Here is an 18,667-nt window from a genome sequence, read left to right on the forward strand (position 1 = left end):
TGCCCCTTCCTTGTTCCCGAGTTTATGTCCCTTGTGTCTTCCACAGTGTTTTCCCTGTCTCCTGTGATCAAGTATTGCTTCTTGACTTCCATCTGGATTTCCGACTGCCTTCCCTGATCCTCGACCCCTGCTTGGACACGGACATTGTTGCCTCTCTCCAACCCTTGACTGCTTGCCTCCCCACGGACTGCCTCTTCGCCTTGCGCCCCCACGGACTGCCTCTTCGCCTTGCCCCCTTGGTTCAACGAATAATTCATCCAACACGCACAGACAACAACCCCTGGTATCATTCATATTGTTATTTCAGCACATTGTCCTCACACATTCACTTGAAGTAGCATATACATTCTATGCACTCAACAAAGGTTTAAATAAACCTGTTAAACCACAGCACTGCCATGGTGTCGTCTCCTTCCCTCCGCCGTACCCAACAATATATCTCCTATTTGAAAAAGCAGTCTGTTGTAATGTTGCATCTGGAATGATCCAGGTGCAAGAAAATCCATATTTCCATACGTTTTTTTTAAAATTGGAGATATATTAATATATATCTTGTATGATCCGGGTGCACAAAAATGCATATAACAAGAAGTTTGTTTATAATATTGCAGAAATATTATTACAATATATCGCCTACATGAAAAAACAAACACCATTAAAAACACCCCCTAGATTGAATCAAATATGTTTTATCAGCCCCTTAAGTTACTAAAATTATAAAGTTATATTGCTGAGTTAGCCATATTTCTAATAGTATTATTTCTTACGGTCCAAATATGTTTTAACACGCACACCGATGGAATATGCTCTCTCTCTCTCTCTCAGGTGTCTCTTTGCCTTTCCTTTCTCACAGCCATTCACACCTCACTCTGCCAGTTTGCGTGAACATTTCAAATGTGCTAAATATAGACCGACTCCGGTCTTGATTAATCACACCAGGAGCGATAAATTATTTATATTTGCATCTCTTCCTCCAGTATATATTCTTCTTAATCATGCTGAACGCTCATTATTTTTGATTAATTTTTATTTAATCTCATATCTGCATTTTCTATCTAAATTTGCTCCTTTTAATCCGTGCAAACCTTTGATAGATCAGGCCCAAAGCATCTTGTAGTATTCATACACGCAGTGCATCTTCTTCACTTCACAATCTTTTCACGTCCATCCTCATACAACAAATATCCCCTATTACAGATAAACTAAATTGGTCCTTGTGCCGTCCAACACACTGAAAGACATATACAGAGAGATAGCTAGAGAGAGAGAGAGAGAGGCGGGGCTATAAGCAAGGAAGGAAAAAGAAGAATCTTTCTTGTGTTCACAGGATGAGGAGAGTGTGCGCGAGTGCTGCATGGTATGTTCTCTGGAAGGATGTGTGACGTCAGGACAAGGTCTTCCAGTGGCAGAGGACAGGACATCCAGGAGGTAGGACAGTACCTGGTTCTATATTCTCTACAACCTCTTTTTACTCCCAGCTGCATGATGTCATTAGGATGATCACTCCTATTAAGAAGATTTAATTAGGGTGATGACTCTTGTTCGGACCTCTAATACAGTGCTGTCCAAACTACGGCCCAAGGGCGTCTTCAATTTGGCCCGCGAGATGTCATGAGGTTGGAGAGGAATTTTACCCACAGGAAAGCTTTGTTTATTTTAATAGTCTGATTATCTTTGATGCTTCTATTATGCCGCCATCTAGTGGAAAAACATAAGAAATTCATTTCAATGACCTTTGATTATGCGCTGAACGGGAAGTGTACGCAGCATGACCCAACGCAAACAACCTTCCCTAGTCAAGGTGAAAAAAATCCAACAAACAAAAAATGTCAATAGACATGGTCACACTTAACTCAATCTGCTCACTGTACTTTGTGGACATTATAAAACACGTCCGTGCACCATAACCATAAAAAAAAAAACACAAATTTAAATCCATTACAAAGCATGATAGAGAAATGCCAAATACTCAACACTTATTCATGTTTGGCAAATTTCAGCTGCTTGATATTTTTGATTGATTACAAAACTTTAGGGAGGTCGTCACGGAAGTAAACAAGGAAGGAGTCACACTTTTACATACATTTAATATCCAATTATACTAATTATTACTTATATATCCATTATATTAATGTTTTTATATTATATATACACTTGTACGTACGTGTGTGTGTATGTGTATATATATATATATATATATATGTGTGTATATATATATATATATATATATGTGTGTGTGTATATATATATATATATATATATGTGTGTGTGTATATATATATATATATATATATATATGTGTGTGTATATATATATATATATATATATATATGTGTATATGTATGTATGTATGTGTGTATATATATATATATATATATATATATATATATATGTGTGTGTATATGTATGTATGTACAGTATATGTATATGTATGTATGTATGTCAATCAATCAATCAATCAATGTTTATTTATATAGCCCTAAATCACAAATGTCTCAAAGGACTGCACAAATCATTACGACTACAACATCCTCGGAAGAACCCACAAAAGGGCAAGGAAAACTCACACCCAGTGGGCAGGGAGAATTCACATCCAGTGGGACGCCAGTGACAATGCTGACTATGAGAAACCTTGGAGAGGACCTCAGATGTGGGCAACCCCCCCCCTAGGGGACCGAAAGCAATGGATGTCGAGCGGGTCTAACATGATACTGTGAAAGTTCAATCCATAGTGGCTCCAACAGAGCCGCGAGAGTTCAGTTCAAGCGGATCCAAGACAGCAGCGAGAGTCCCGTCCACAGGAAACCATCTCAAGCGGAGGCGGATCAGCATGTATATGTATATATGTATGTATGTATGTATGTATGTATATCTGTATGTATTTATATGTATATATGTATGTGTGTGTGTGTGTGTGTGTGTAAATATATATATATATCTGTATGTATGTATGTATGTGTATATATATATATATGTATGTATGTATGTGTATATATATATATATGTATGTATGTATGTATGTATGTGTATATATATATATATATATATATATATATATATATGTATATATATATATATATATATATATATATATATATATGTATATATATATATATATGTATATATATATATATATATGTATATATGTATATATATGTATATATATATATATAAAAGATTGTATTACATCCGGAGATGCTTTCTTCTTCATTCAATGGTGAATGGAGCCTTGGCCAGGAGAACTTGATATCTTCAGACGGTGTCCAGCGGTCATTGGGTGTTTCGACCCTGAACCGTAACACCCTACCGCTGGTGGGCCGGCAGTGGTGGCCAAGTCACTGCCTATCTCCTCCTCCTGGCTTCCAGCTCATCTCATCTTTCCTGCTCCATAACCAGCAAGAGGCTCTCTCCGCTGCCTCCCCCATCCTGCGAGCTGCTGTCTTTCTCTCCTTCCCTGTTATTCCCAAAGCTGTGAGCATTCTCCATACCGACTGGGCAGGGAATCCTCTGCAGCCGACCTCGACCGGGAACAGCCATGCCTGCCATCCTTTTCCCCTGCAGTCATTTAAAAGGTTCTGGTATTCAGCACTTTTCCTTTCAAAGGCTTGGTCGCAACCTTCTTCCCATGGGACTGTGAGTTCAATGAGAATTATCTTCTTTGCCTCTTCAGACCACAGCACCACATCCGGTCTCAGGGTTGTTTGTACAACCTGGGGGAACTGCAGCCTTCCTCCCAGGTCTACCTTCATATCCCAAGACCGTGCCATTTGCAGTAGGCTCTTCCTTGCTGTTGCTGTGGTTGGTGGCTTTTCTCCCTCCCTCACAAACTGGATGGATTTTGTTTTCCCTTGGGGTTGCTGTTTCTTGCATCTCTGCTGCTCCAGGGTGTTAGCCAGTGTCATGAGCACCTTGTCATGACGCCATCTGTATCTCCCTTGGGTGAGTGCTGTTTTACACCCTGACAGAATGTGTGCCATGGTACCCTTCTGCCCACAAAGCTTGCATAGTGGATCCCCTCTCATGCCCCATCTGTGCAAGTTTGTTGGAGTCGGGAGTGTGTCATACACTGATCTTAGCAAGAAAGAGATGCGGAATGGTTCCAGCTTCCACAGATCTGCCCATGTGATCTTTCTCTTAGGGAGGTCCCATTTGGTCCAAGCTCCCTGGGACGCTAATTCCACTGCTCTTGATATCCGACCTTCCTCTTCCAGGTTTCGTACTTCCTCCTGGACCATAGCTCTTCTTTCCCTGGGTTCTGCCTTACTCCATTGTTGGACATGGGAAGTTCCAAGACCCTGTCTCCCTGTGCATGGCATCCCTATGATGTCACGTAGCCTCAATATGCTCTCAACTTGTGCAACAGTTGTGTCAGCTGCCCACTTGCGTCCTGATCTTGTAGTGACGCCTGCGTGTCTGACTTGTTCTTCCTTGGTGTCTCTGTATGTCATTAAGACTCTGCACTTTGCTACCTTGAATTCCTCCACCACGGATGACAACGGAAGCTGGAGCTGTCCTGATCTTAAGTAGAGGCCTACTGATGTGAAGCTTGGAGGGATTCCCAGCCATTTTCTGAGGTTCTTGTTGATCTTTCTTTCCACTCCTTCTATGCGTGTCATAGGGCTGTCATACACTGTCAACAGCCACATGAGTCTTGGTAACAGTCCATGTTGGTAGAGCCATATTTTAAATTTACCAGGGAGTCCTGATTTTCCAATCTTCCTCAGCCACTCCTCTGTCTGCTTCTCTGTACTGGTGATGTTGTTCTTGTCAGTAAGTGAGCTGTCAAACCACTTTCCGAGGCACTTTATAGGGTTCTCCTCAATCGATGGAATCACTTCTCCTTGCACTTGCAGCTTGAACCTGTTCGTCAATTTACCTTTCCGGATCACCATGCTCCTTGATTTTTTGGGCTGAAACTTAATTCTGGACCATGTTGCCATGTGGTCCAGAACTGTTAGCACCCGTCTCGCCTCCACATGGGTTGTGGTCGTCACGGTGAGATCGTCCATGTAACCTCTTATTGGGGGTTGTTGAATGCCTGATTCCATTGCTGGTCCTCTGGCTTCTTTCCCAGCAGCTGTTATGAGGAGGTTCATACCCATGATAAAGAGGATGGGGGAGATTGTGCATCCAGTTACGATTCCCTTTTCCAGGTTTTGCCACTGAGTTGTGAAATTGGCTGTCTTGAAACATATCTGGATGCCCCCAAAGTAGCTGGTTATCATTCCCTTGATGTGCAGAGGGATGTGGTAATGGTCTAGTGCAGTGTGAATGAGGGCGTGAGGGATTGATCCGCAGGCGTTAGCCAGATCGAGCCAGACAACAGTCAGGTTGCCTTTGCTTGCTTTGGCCTCCCGGATCATCTGACTGAGAACTCCGGTGTGTTCCAGGCATCCAGAGAAGCCTGGTATTCCACCTTTTTGGATAGAGGTGTCAACATATCCGTTCTCAGTCACGTATAAGGTCATCCTTTTTGCCAGTACAGAAAAGAAGATTTTGCCTTCTACATTTAGAAGTGATATTGTACGGAATTGATTTATGGTTGAGGAGTTCTCTTCCTTTGGCACAAAACAGCCTTCTGCCTTCTTCCAGCATGATGGAATGGTGCCCTTTTTCCAGATTCTCCGGAACCGCATCCACAGCCTCCGAAGAAGCATCGGGCATTTTTTGTATACCTTATAGGGTATACCACTGGGGCCAGGGGCAGATCCTGTTCTGGCCTTTTTCACCACATCTTGGATTTCCTTCCAGGATGGTTCACCGATGTTGAGCTCCTTTCTTGGTTTTTCCGAGCTGCCGATGTTATGGTTGGCACCCAGGGCCTGGTTTTTGCAGGTGTCATTATGGGTTTCCCTTAGGAACGCCTCCACATCTTTCCTAGAGCTGGTTAGCATTCCGGATTTTGCTTCACCCAGTAGTTTCCTGGTGAATCTGAAAGGATTTTTGGTGAACTGTGCTCTTCTGTTCTCCCTCTCCTTCCTCCTCTTCCGAATGTTTTCTGCTCTACGGAGTCTGCAAAGACGTTCCCGAAGTTGCCTTGTCAGATCCTTGATGCCTTCCTTTTCCTCGACATTGGCTCTTTTGAACTGTTTGTTTAGAGTTTTAATTTCCTTCCTTAGGCGATGGATTTCTTTTTCTCTTCTGCTTGGCTGATGCGCCAATTTGGTGTAAACCTTCTTGTCCTCCATCCCAAAACGCTCCCTTGCCAGATTGTACGTTATTGTTGAGTGTATTGACTTTCTGTTCAGCTGTTCCTGCTAGAGCGGCTTCTAGCACTTTGTCAAGGTCTTCGTCTAGTTGGTTCCATTCTTTGGTGTCACTCATCTTGGGCCACTTAATTCGTTCTCTCGCAGTGTGGGTTTGGTTCTCTGAAGAGGTATGGGGTGGATTCCGCCTGAGGTCTTGAGGTGGCACCATGACTGAGAGATCTCCAGTGCTGTGGGGTACTTCCTGACTGGAGCTCTCCTGCGTCTCACCAGGTGCTACCGCTGGTGAGACGCAGGAGTATACATACATATATATATATGTATGTATATATATGTATGTATGTATGTATGTATATGTATATATGTATGTATGTATATCTGTATGTATTTATATGTATGAATATGTATATATATATATGTGTATATGTGTGTGTGTGTGTGTGTGTGTATATATATATATATCCATCCATCCATCATCTTCCGCTTATCCGAGGTCGGGTCGCGGGGGCAGCAGCCTAAGCAGGGAAGCCCAGACTTCCCTATCTCCAGCCACTTCGTCTAGCTCTTCCCGGGGGATCCCGAGGCGTTCCCAGGCCAGCCGGGAGACATAGTCTTTCCAACGTGTCCTGGGTCTTCCCCGTGGCCTCCTACCAGCTGGACGTGCCCTAAACACATCCCTAGGGAGGCGTTCGGGTGGCATCCTGACCAGATGCCCGAACCACCTCATCTGGCTCCTCTCGATGTGGAGGAGCAGCGGCTTTACGTTGAGCTCCTCCCGGATGGCAGAGCTTCTCACCCTATCTCTAAGGGAGAGCCCCGCCACCCGGCGGAGGAAACTCATTTCGGCCGCTTGTACCCGTGATCTTATCCTTTCGGTCATGACCCAAAGCTCATGACCATAGGTGAGGATGGGAACGTAGATCGACCGGTAAATTGAGAACTTTGCCTTCCGGCTCAGCTCCTTCTTCACCACAACGGATCGATACAACGTCCGCATTACTGAAGACGCCGCACCGATCCGCCTGTCGATCTCATGATCCATATATATATATATATATATATATATATATATATATATATATATATATATATATATATATATATATATATATATATATATATATATATGTATATATATGTGTGTGTGTATGATGAGGTGTTGACTTGTCCAGGGTGTACGCCACCTTCACCCCGGATGCACGCCGCCAACGCGACCCCAAAAGGGACAAGCAGTAGAAAAAAGGATATATATATATATATATATATATATATATATATATATATAAATATATATATATATATACAAACCCCGTTTCCATGTGAGTTGGAAAATTGTGTTAGATGTAAATATAAACGGAATACAATGATTTGCAAATCATTTTCCACCCATATTCAGTTGAATATGCTACAAACCCAACATATTTGATGTTCAAACTGATAAACGTTTTTTTGTTTGCAAATAATCATTAACTTTAGAATTTGATGCCAGCAACACGTGACAAAGAAGTTGGGAAAGGTGGCAATGAATACTGATAAAGTTGAGAAATTGTCATCAAACACATCAAAAACCCATTTATCAACAATACCAAGGAACGCTGCTGGCTGCGCTGGGCCCGAGCTCATCTAAGATGGACTGATGTAAAGTGGAAAAGTGGTCTGACGAGTCCACATTTCAAATTATATTTGGAAACTGTGGACGTGGTGTCCCCCGGAACAAAGAGGAAAATAACCATCCGGTTTGTTATAGGCGCGAAGTTCAAAAGCCAGCATCTGTGATGGTATGGGGGTGCATTAGTGCCCAAGGCATGGATAACTTACCCATCTGTGAAGGGACCATTAATGCTGAATGGTCCATACAGGTTTAGGATAAACATATGTTGTTATCCAAGCAACGTTATCATGGACGTCCCTGCGTATTTCAGCAAGACAATGCCAAGCCACGCATTAGAACAGCGTGGTTTCGTAGCAAAAGAGTGCGGGTACTTTCCTGGCCCGCCTGCAGTCCATACCTGTCTCCCATCGAAAATGTGTGGCACATTATGAAGCGTAAAATACAACAGCGGAGACCCCGGACTTTTGAACGACTAAAGCTCTACATAAAACAAGAATGGGAAAGATTTCCACTTTCAAAGCTTCAACAATTAAGTTTCCTCAGTTCCCAATCGTTTATTGAGTGTTGTTAAAAGAAAATGTGATGTAACACAGTGGTGAACATGCCCTTTCCCAACTACTTTGTCACGTGTTGCAGCCATGAAATTCTAAGGTAATTATTATTTTCCCCCCAAAAAATTATGTTTAGGAGTTTGAACATCAAATATCTTGTCTTTGTAGTGCATTCAATTGAATATGGAATGAAAAGGATTTGTAAATCATTGTATTCCGTTTATATTTACATCTAACACAATTTCCAAACTCATATGGAAAAGGGGTTTGTATTATATATATATAGAACTTTCCTCCAGAAGGTCTTATCGTTGTCTATGTGATGTCAGATGAAACAAAAATTGAGCAGTTTGGCTACAAGGTGAGGCATTTAATCCCAGGAGCACCACACCTACCGTTAAGCATGGTGGTGGTAGTATTATACCGTGGGCCTGTTTTGCTGCCAATGGAACTGGTGCGTTATAGAGAGTAAATGGGACTATGCAAAAGAAGGATCACATCCAAATTCTTCAGGACAACCTAAAATCATCAGACCGGAGGTTGGGTTTTGGGCGCAGTCGGGTGTTCCAACAGGACAATGACCCCAAATACACGTCAAAAATGGTAAAGTAATGGCCAAATCAGGCTAGAATATATGTTTTGGAATGGCCTTCCCAAAGTCCTGACTTAAACGTGTGGACAATGCTGAGGAAACAAGTCCATGTCAGAAAACCAACAAATGTAGCTGAACTGCACCAATTTTGTCAAGAAGAGTGGCCAAACATTCAACCAGAAGCTTGCCGGAAGTTTGTCGATGGCTACCCAAAGCTCCTTATTGCAGTGAGACTTGCCAAGGGACATGTGACCAAATATTAACATTGCTGTATGTATACTTTTGACCTCGCAGATTCGGTCACATTTTCAGTAAACCCATAATAAATTCATAAAAGAGCCAAACTTCATGTATATTTTTTGTGACAAACTGGTATGTGCTCCAATCACTCTGTCACTTAAAACAAAGAGTTGGAGAAATTATTGGAAACTCAAGACAGCCATGACATTATGTCCGTCACAAGTGTATGTAAACTTTTGACCACGACTGTATGTATGTATGTACTACATATATATGTAGGTATGTGCATATACATGTATGAATATATATGTATGTATGTATGTATGTATGTATGTATGTATGTATGTATGTATGTGTATACATGTATGTGCGCGCGTGTATACCTCCCCACCACTAGTTGGCGCAGTGAATGTCAGAAGGAACCCTCCAAAATCAGACCCCTGGGGAACATGCTTCATCAGTATCATGATTCAAACATGCTCATTGTCGCCATTAATCTTGACTTCCTTATCTATATTAAATTAAGATAAAATAAGGATTTGTTTTTATTTCAGTCAAATTGATGCATTTCTGTTATAAACTAAAAAAAAAAAAGTGTTGCAAGTTGACCTATGTCTTTTTTTATTTATTATTAAAAGTGCAATGCTAAGCAGAGATGTACTTATAACACATTTATAGACAAATGATAATATTTATAGTGGCGGTGGAGATTGGGGGGGGGGCGCAATAAACACTTTAGAAGCACTGGATTAAATTAATTTGAATTCATTCCAATGGTGAATATTGATTATTAAAGGTGTGATTCTTCGGGCACCTAATGATTCGATCCAAGTATGCCTAGGGTGACAATTTGACTCAGAATTGATTCTTGCAATGTCTTTTTTGGTATGATGATTGCAATGAATGTTTTCAAAACAGATCACAGGTTAGAATAGCGCCTTCTGGTTGCGTGGAGATGGCTTAAATCATTTTTTTTTTTTTTTTAAAGATTCTTATTATACAAAAAGGAGAAAAATAGGTTAAAAAAATGAATATATATGTTTTTTTAATTGATTTTTGAAAATAAAACATTTTCAATCGGGATAAAAAAGAATCGCGATTCATTCATTTTTTTGTCCATTCCTATTGAGTGAATATTTAAATCGTTGTGACTAAACCAATCAAACCAGTACGTCAAGGCACCACCATATTGACAATGACGCTAAGGAGATAAAGGTCAGCAGATCGAAGGTCATGACAAGGTCGAGGACAAAACAGTTTTGCATCATTTGTGAAACCGACGTCCTGCAGTTTCCTGTTGCACGCCTGCTCCTTTTCATCTCACTGCACGTGTGTGTCAAGACAGTCAAAGGTATCGGTTGTCACGATACCAGGATTTCACTGGTCGATACCGATACCCAGGGCTTTCCTAGCTTTGCAATACTTGTTTGATAATTAAAATAAATAAAAACAAACTTGGGTACCCTCAGATTCACTACTTTATTGAAAACTGCTTCAAAGATTCAAGTATTTAGGATCACTGTGCTTCAATATTTGTTTTCAGTTGAAATATCAGTATCAGTCACCAAGAAGAAACTCCACATTGGAAAAAGAACAACAGTGTTCTATAACAGTGGTTCTCAACCTTTTTTCAGTGATGTACCCCCTATGAACATTTTTTTAATTCAAGTACCCACTAATCAGAGCAAAGCATTTTTGGTTGAAAAAAAGAGATAAAGAAGTAAAATACAGCATTATGTCATCAGTTTCTGATTTATTAAATTGTATAACAGTGCAAAATATTGCTCATTTGTAGTGGTCTTTCTTGAACTGTTTTGAAAAAAAAGATAAAAATAACTAAAAAGTTGTTAAAAAATAAACAAATGGTTCAATTATAAATAAAGATTTCTACACATAGGTTAAAGTGCCCTCTTTGGGGATTGTAATAGAGATCCACCTGGATTCATGAAATGAATTCTAAACATTTCTTCACAAAAAAAGAAATCTTTAACATCATTATTTATGGAACATGTCCACAAAAATCTAGCTGTCAACACTGAATATTGCATTGTTGCATTTCTTTTCACAGTTTATGAACTTAAATTCATATTTTGTTGAAGTATTATTCATTAAATATATTTATAAAGGATTTGTGAATTGTTGCTATTTTTAGAATATTTAAAAAAAATCTCACGTACGCCTTGGCATACCTTCAAGTACCCCCAGTGGTACGCTTACCCCCATTTGAGCACCACTGTTCTATAACATCTAAACAAACAATACTATACTTATAAATATGCTCATAAATAACAACAATAGTCAAGTATTTTACATTCTGCAAAGAACAGCAGTGGTGTGGCACCTTTAAGTACATAAACTGTCAATATTGTTAGTATTTATGTTATGAATTTTTATTTAAAAAGTCTAAATCATATATTCAAAGACATGTGTTTTTATTTGTTTTTAGTGTGAACATTTCAGCATTTTCTCACTATGCCTTTTTTGTCTATTTTTTTATTTTTTTCTTACTGTATTTCAAACACTTTTTTTATTGAAGAGTTCTTCAAAGTGTTAAGAGTTTCAAATCACAGTAAGTTAAAAAAAAATTCCACCGAATATCCGTATTACCCACTATGAAGTAAGTTTACAGTACATCGACAAAAGAACAACAGTGTTCTACAACATCTTATTAGATTTTTAAAAAAATACAGTACTTATAAATATGCTCATAAAGGACAACAATAGTCAAGTATTTTACATTCTGCAAAGAACAGCAGTGGTGTGGAGCCTTCAAGTACAGAAAACAATATTGTTATTGATATTTTTTCAATATGGTGGTAGTCTGACATGTCATTTGTAATGACAAATAAAAAGACTAAAACTTATATTCAAAGAAACATATTTGTATTTTTATTTTATATAAGTATCAACATTTCAGCCTTTTCTCATTGAGTTATCCCTTTTTGGTTTATTTTTACATTTTTGCCGAATTTTTTTTATTTCTACAAAGTGCCAAGAGGTGCGTCGATCAAATGGCCCGCAGACCACACCGTGCCTTCTTGGTTGAAAAAAAAAAGTAAAGTGACTGTGTTGAAAGTGTTGCCAAACGACAAACGAGTGTTTTTATGTTGTTTTTTTATAAAAAGTTTGCTTTCACAGTTTTCTGCCAATTTGGTAATGCACATTCCTTGGGCTTGTGGTGGCGGATTTCCACTCTAACTTTGTTGTTCGCTCGTATTTGATTAGCCAATAAATGCATGACGCAAGATCTGATACCAAGTAAATTCAGGCTGGTGTCGGCGATAGCGACCGGTTACCAATACTTTGTGCAATAATAGGCTACAGCACCCCCCGCCCGCCCCACCACCCCCCCGAACCCTGAAACAAACAAGCAATGGATAGATGGATGGATGGATGGATGGGGTCTGCTAAAATTTTAAAAGTTATGTATTTTCAAATAATTTAAAAAAACTAAAAAAACAACAGTAAAAATGTAAGACAAAACAGCAGAAAATCGAAATGTAATGAGAAAAAAATGGCATTGTTAAACTAATAATTAGAAATAATATATTTAGTCGCAACACAAAGTTTTGTCTTTAAATATACATATGTTTTTTTTTTTAAATAAATTAAATATAAAAATGGACCCCCATACTTGACTTTTCAGTGTGGTTTAAAAACTTTAGAAACCCCTGATCTAAGATATTAGAATATAATAAAATATACTTTAAACAATGTTTGGTTAATTAAAACATTATACTACGTGAAAAATGACAACAGTCATAACAAACACTGTTAAATGTGTAACTGAACATTAATATGTTTGTGCGGGCAGAATTTTTGACACACTTGTTTATGCAGTTAAACAACCGTATTATTATAATTTTTATTGTATTATTACATGGGGGGAAAAACAACAGTAAAAATGTAAAAAAACACAAAACAATTGGAATGTAATTAGAAAAAGCTGAAATACTTAGTCACCTATAATACTATAGTACATAGGTGACACAATATCTGTTTTTAGTATTTAAAAAAAATATTAATGTGGCCCTTGGTGGAAAAAGACAGACACCTCTGAACTAAAACATTAAAAGTATCGATATTTTGATTTCAGGATTGATACTCGAGCATAAAAATCTGGTATCAGCGGTATCAAAATTTCAGTATCGATTACTATGATACAGCCCTCTTTTATTTTAATAATTTACTTCTACTCGTTGAATATAGCAACATTTTCCACTACAAGTGACACAAAATCTGTGTTTTGATAACTTCCATCCATAAATGTAAATACTTTGAATATTTGGGAGTTACCTTATAAAAAACTCATCATGTCTTATTACATGTATTCATATATTTGTTGGTGTTCGACCAGGGGTGTCAAAGTCAAGACCCGCGGGCCACACCCGCCCGCAGCCGTTTTGCACGCACCAACACTCCATCAGTGTTGGTGCTAGGAATTTTCAAAATGGGGGTCCATCAAGTCATAAAAATGGGGACCCACAGTACATTTTTGGGGTCTGGCTTTTTTGTAACCATTTTGAAAACAAACAATAAATATATACATTATCCTGTTATCTCTCACATTCTATATTGTGTTTTGGAAAAAGATGGTCATAAATGTTACATAATCCTTTTTTTTTTTAAATACAAAAGAAAACAAATGTGTATGCATACGTAAATTCATTCAGTTATGATCCTTCCTGGATCTCAACTTTACCGCTGCAGGTGTTTTTTACTACATTTTTATTGTAACATTTCAGACTGTTTATTATATTTTTGGCCAAATAAAGAAATAGAAAAAAATCTGCAGTTGTCTTTATTTTTTAGTTTTAATACCATAATAGTCCGACCCACGTGTGCACGGACTTTCCTCTCTGCGACCCCTGAGCTAAAATGATTATGACACCCCTGTATTAAACTGTTTGTTCGCTTGTTAGCAACATAGCTCAAAACGTTTTGGTCAAATTATGACAAAACTTTCAGGAAATGTCAGCCAACAGCATAACTAACACTTTCAATCAGCACTCTAACTGCATGTTAACACTTGCCAACAGCATGCCTGAGTAGTGAATTTTAGGATATTTTTTTTTGCCTCCTTACCAAATATAGTGGGTACAGCTGAATGATAACCAACATGACAAGGATTAAAGATTTGAATAATCACAAATATTGATTGATTAAGAATAATAATCATTGCACTGTGGAGCATAACAAGAATGAAATGATGAATGCATTGAAACAGAAAATAACAAACGTGTATTTAACTGGATTGATCTCATTTTGTGGCATAATTATTTTGTATATGAAATATAAGTACAACTTTTGTACAATATCTATTGTGTACGGTGTGGCGCAGTTGGGAGAGTGGCTGTGCCAACAACCTGAGGGTTCCTGGTTCAATCCCCACCTTCTATCATCCTAGTCACAGCCGTTGTGTCCTTGAGCAAGACACTTCACCCTTGCTCCTGATTAGCGCCTTGCATGGCAGCCCCCACCCGCCATCAGTGTGTGAATGTGTGTGTGAATGGGTGAATGTGGAAATAATGTCAAAGTGCTTTGACATTATTACAAAAAAAAGGTAGAAAATCAATAAATCAATGTTTACTCATATAGCCCTAAATCACTAGTGTCTCAAAGCAAGTATAACCCATTTTACTATTTTTTTTTTTTTTTACATTACAAACCTTTGCCATACTGAATAACAGGGAGTGTAAGAAAAAAAACCTGTTAGTTTTTGGGGGGTAAAATGTAGTATTTACTTCAGAAATAATATGAATGAATATTTAATGTGTTGGATATGTATTTATTTACCTCATGTTTCTAGTAACTATAATATTTTTAAGTTTAACTCAAAGTCATAAGAAGTTACTGGAAAGAGTGATATATTTTAATCAATTGGTATATAGCAACTTTATTTGTATTATTTTGGTGTTAAAAATATATATTTTATTAATAATTATGTATTGCTATTATTGTTTTTGTTTTTTAGATAATTTCATACTTTTTGAAAAACCATAAACGTTGCATGACTGTAAAGGAATGTATTATTTGCCGACCCGCGGCTCTTCAGCGCTGTGGAGCATTTTCGAAAATACATGAAATTTAAAAAAGATGAAGGGAAAAATTTATTTTTTGTTTTAATATGGTTTCTGGAGAAGGAAAAACATGTCACAGACAGTCCTAATTGTTAGAAATCCCACTGTTTGTATTAAACATGCTTCACTGATGAGAGTATTTGGCGAGCGCCGTTTTGTCCTACTAATTACGGCGGCCCTTGAACTTACCTTAGTTTTACATGTACAACTTTCTCCGATGCTGCCACGGAAAGACGTGTTTTATGCCACTCCTTTGGCTCCTTTCGTCAACCAAACCTTTTATACTGTGCAGTAATGCACAAAAGTGAGCTTTGTTGAAGTTATTGACTTGTGTGTAGTGTTAATCAAGCATATTTGGTCACTGCATGACTGCAAACTAAACTATGCTAACATGCTATTTAGGCTAGCTGTATGCACATACTGCATCATTCTGCCTCATTTGTATTATTAATGTAATGTTGCCTGCATTTATGATAGTTGCGTATGCGCCATGTTGTTCCAGACTACAACAAACATTATCATGTTGTTTCAGACCACAGAAAATGTTGCCCAGCTTGACAATAAATGTAATAAATCCATTACAAAAAGACAGCCCGCCGTTTCCTTTAACTTGGACACACACGTCTGTAACTTTGGTCAATCTAAGACAGTCATTTCCAGGAGTTTTCTCACCCTCCGAGAAGTTTACTAATGTTTTTCAATGTTGTAAAAATGTGTACAGCAAATATTACATTTCAACGATTTGCGTCAGCTTGCAAAACATAGTCATTCAGATAGTAGGCTAACATAGACACTTACATCATGTGTTGTCGTCATTGTAACACTTACATAAGACTTTTAAAGTCATCTTGATAGTAGGCTAATATAACTAATATAAACACTTACATCCTGTGTTGTCTTCATTATAACACGTATATAATACTTTTAAATTCATCTTGATAGTAGGCTAATATAATGAAAATATACACGTGTTGTCTTCATTGTATCACTTATATAAGACTTGAAATTAATTTTGATTGTAGCCTAATATAGATACTTACATCATGTGTTGTCTTCATTATATCACGTATATAAGACTTTGAAAGCCATCTTGATACTAGGCTAATATAACTAACATAGACACTTACATAATGTGTTGTCTTCAATGTAACACTTATATAGGGCTTTTTAAAGTCATTTTGATAGAAAGTTAATATAACTATTATAGACACTTACATCATGTGCTGTCTTTATTATAACACATATGTCAGACTCTTAAAGTCATCTTGATAGTAGGCTAATATAACTAATATAAACACTTACATCATGTGTTGTATTCAGTTTTTGCGGCTCGAGAGAGATTTTGGGTCCAATATGGCCCTTTCAACAATTTGGGTTGCTGGCCCTTGGCCAACGATATGTGTGTTGCGCCACACCAGTGGAAATCAAAACAAAAATAACAAGTTTTATAGATGCATCTAAATTTAGCATCGGGAAGACGTGTGACCAAGTACTAAAGAGTGCCCGTCGTTAACGGGTCTGCTGCACTTCCTGTTCTATTCCAAGCACAACAACTTGACTGTCCTCTGAGCCGTTATTGCAGAGAGAATCTCCTGGGTCGCCTTCTGGGCACATGAACTTGGCAGCGCATAATTTGACGTGCCAAAAGCTGCACACGCTGGGCTGCTAAAGAAAGTCACGTGTGATAATACCAAATAGGGATGGGCTAAAATCTATATTGTGATATGCAGTGGTCGGAAAATTACTTTTGAAATGTAATTCGTTACAATTACTTGTTACTTTTCTAAAATAAATAAGTGTACAGTGGGGCAAAAAAGTATTTAGTCAGCCACCATAATTTACAAATAAATTCTTTAAAATTCCTACAATGTGAATTCCTGGATTTTTTTTTCACATTCTGTCTGTCACAGTTGAAGTGTACCTATGATGAAAATTTATTTTAAGTGGGAGAACTTGCACAATCTGTGGCTAACTAAATACTTTTTTGCCCCGCTGCATGTACAAACCCCGTTTCCATATGAGTTGGGAAATTGTATTACATGTAAATATAAACGTAATACAATGATTTGCAAATCCTTTTCAACCCATATTCAATTGGATGCACTACAAAGACAAGATATTTGATGTTCAAACTCATAAACTTAATTTTTTTTGCAAATAATAATTAACTTAGAATTTCATGGCTGCAACACGTGCCAAAGTAGTTGGGAAAGGGCATGTTCACCACTGTTACATCACCTTTTCTTTTAAAAACTCTCAATAAACATTTGGGAACTGAGGAAACTAATTGTTGAAGCTTTGAAAGTGAAATTATTTCCCATTATTGTTTTATGTAGAGCTTTAGTCGTTCAACAGTCCGGAGTCTCCGCTGTCGTATTTTACGCTTCATAATGCGCCACACATTTTCGATGGGAGACAGGTCTGGACTGTGGAGGGGCCAGGAAAGTACCCGCACTCTTTTACTACGAAACCACGCTGTTGTAACACGTGGCTTGGCATTGTCTTGCTGAAATAAGCAGGAGTGTCCATGATAATGTTGCTTGGATGACAAAATATGTTGCTCCAAAACCTGTATGGACCATTCAGCATTAATGGTGCCTTCACAGATGTGTAAATTACCCATGCCTTGGGCACTAATACACCCCCATACCATCACAGATGCTGGCTTTTGAACTTCACGCCTATAACATTCCGGATGGTTATTTTCTTCTTTATTCTGGAGGACATCACGTCCACAGTTTCCAAATATAATTTGAAATGTGGGTTCGTCAGACCATAGAACACTTTTCCACTTTGCATCAGTCCGTATTAGATGAGCTCGGGCCCAGCGAAGCCAGCGGCGTTCCTTGGTGTTGCTGATAAATGGGTATTGCTTTGCATGCCAGAGTTTTAACTTGCACTTACAGATGTAGAAACCAACTGTTGTTACTGACAGTGGTTTTATTAAGTGTTCTTGAGCCCATGTGGTGATATTCTTTACACACTGATGTCTGTTTTTGATGCAGTACGGCCTGAGGGATCAACGGTCCGTAATATCATCGCTTACGTGCAATGATTTTTCCAGATTCTCTGAACCTTTTGATGATTTAACGGACCGTAGAAAATAAAATCCCCAAATTCCTTGCAATAGCTCGTTGAGAAATGTTGTTCTAAAACTGTTCGACAATTTGGTTACAAATTGGTGACCCTCACCCCATCCTTGTTTGTGAATTACTTAGCATTTCATGGAAGCTGCTTTTATACCCAATCATAGCACCCACCTGTTCCCAATTAGCTTGCCGGCCTGTGGGATGTTCCAAATAAGTGTTTGATGAGAATTTCTCAACTTTATCAGTATTTATTGCCACCTATCCCAACTTCTTTGTCACGTGTTGCTGGCATCAAAT

The 18,667-nt window shown here is 38.3% G+C and overlaps 1 protein-coding gene across 1 annotated transcript in view; it reads left to right on the top strand.

Moving 5' to 3' along the window:
• Window positions 1-1,305: 1,305 nt before the first annotated feature.
• LOC133538112 (diacylglycerol kinase beta-like) overlaps window positions 1,306-18,667 on the top strand; it is a 117,720-nt gene continuing 100,358 nt past the window's right edge. The window contains exon 1 of the mRNA XM_061879432.1: window positions 1,306-1,428. The gene's annotated coding sequence lies outside the window, so the exon portion shown is untranslated. The remainder of the gene's footprint in view (window positions 1,429-18,667) is intronic.

Source organism: Nerophis ophidion, linkage group LG19 (assembly GCF_033978795.1).
Source record: "Nerophis ophidion isolate RoL-2023_Sa linkage group LG19, RoL_Noph_v1.0, whole genome shotgun sequence".
Classification (NCBI taxonomy): domain Eukaryota; kingdom Metazoa; phylum Chordata; class Actinopteri; order Syngnathiformes; family Syngnathidae; genus Nerophis; species Nerophis ophidion.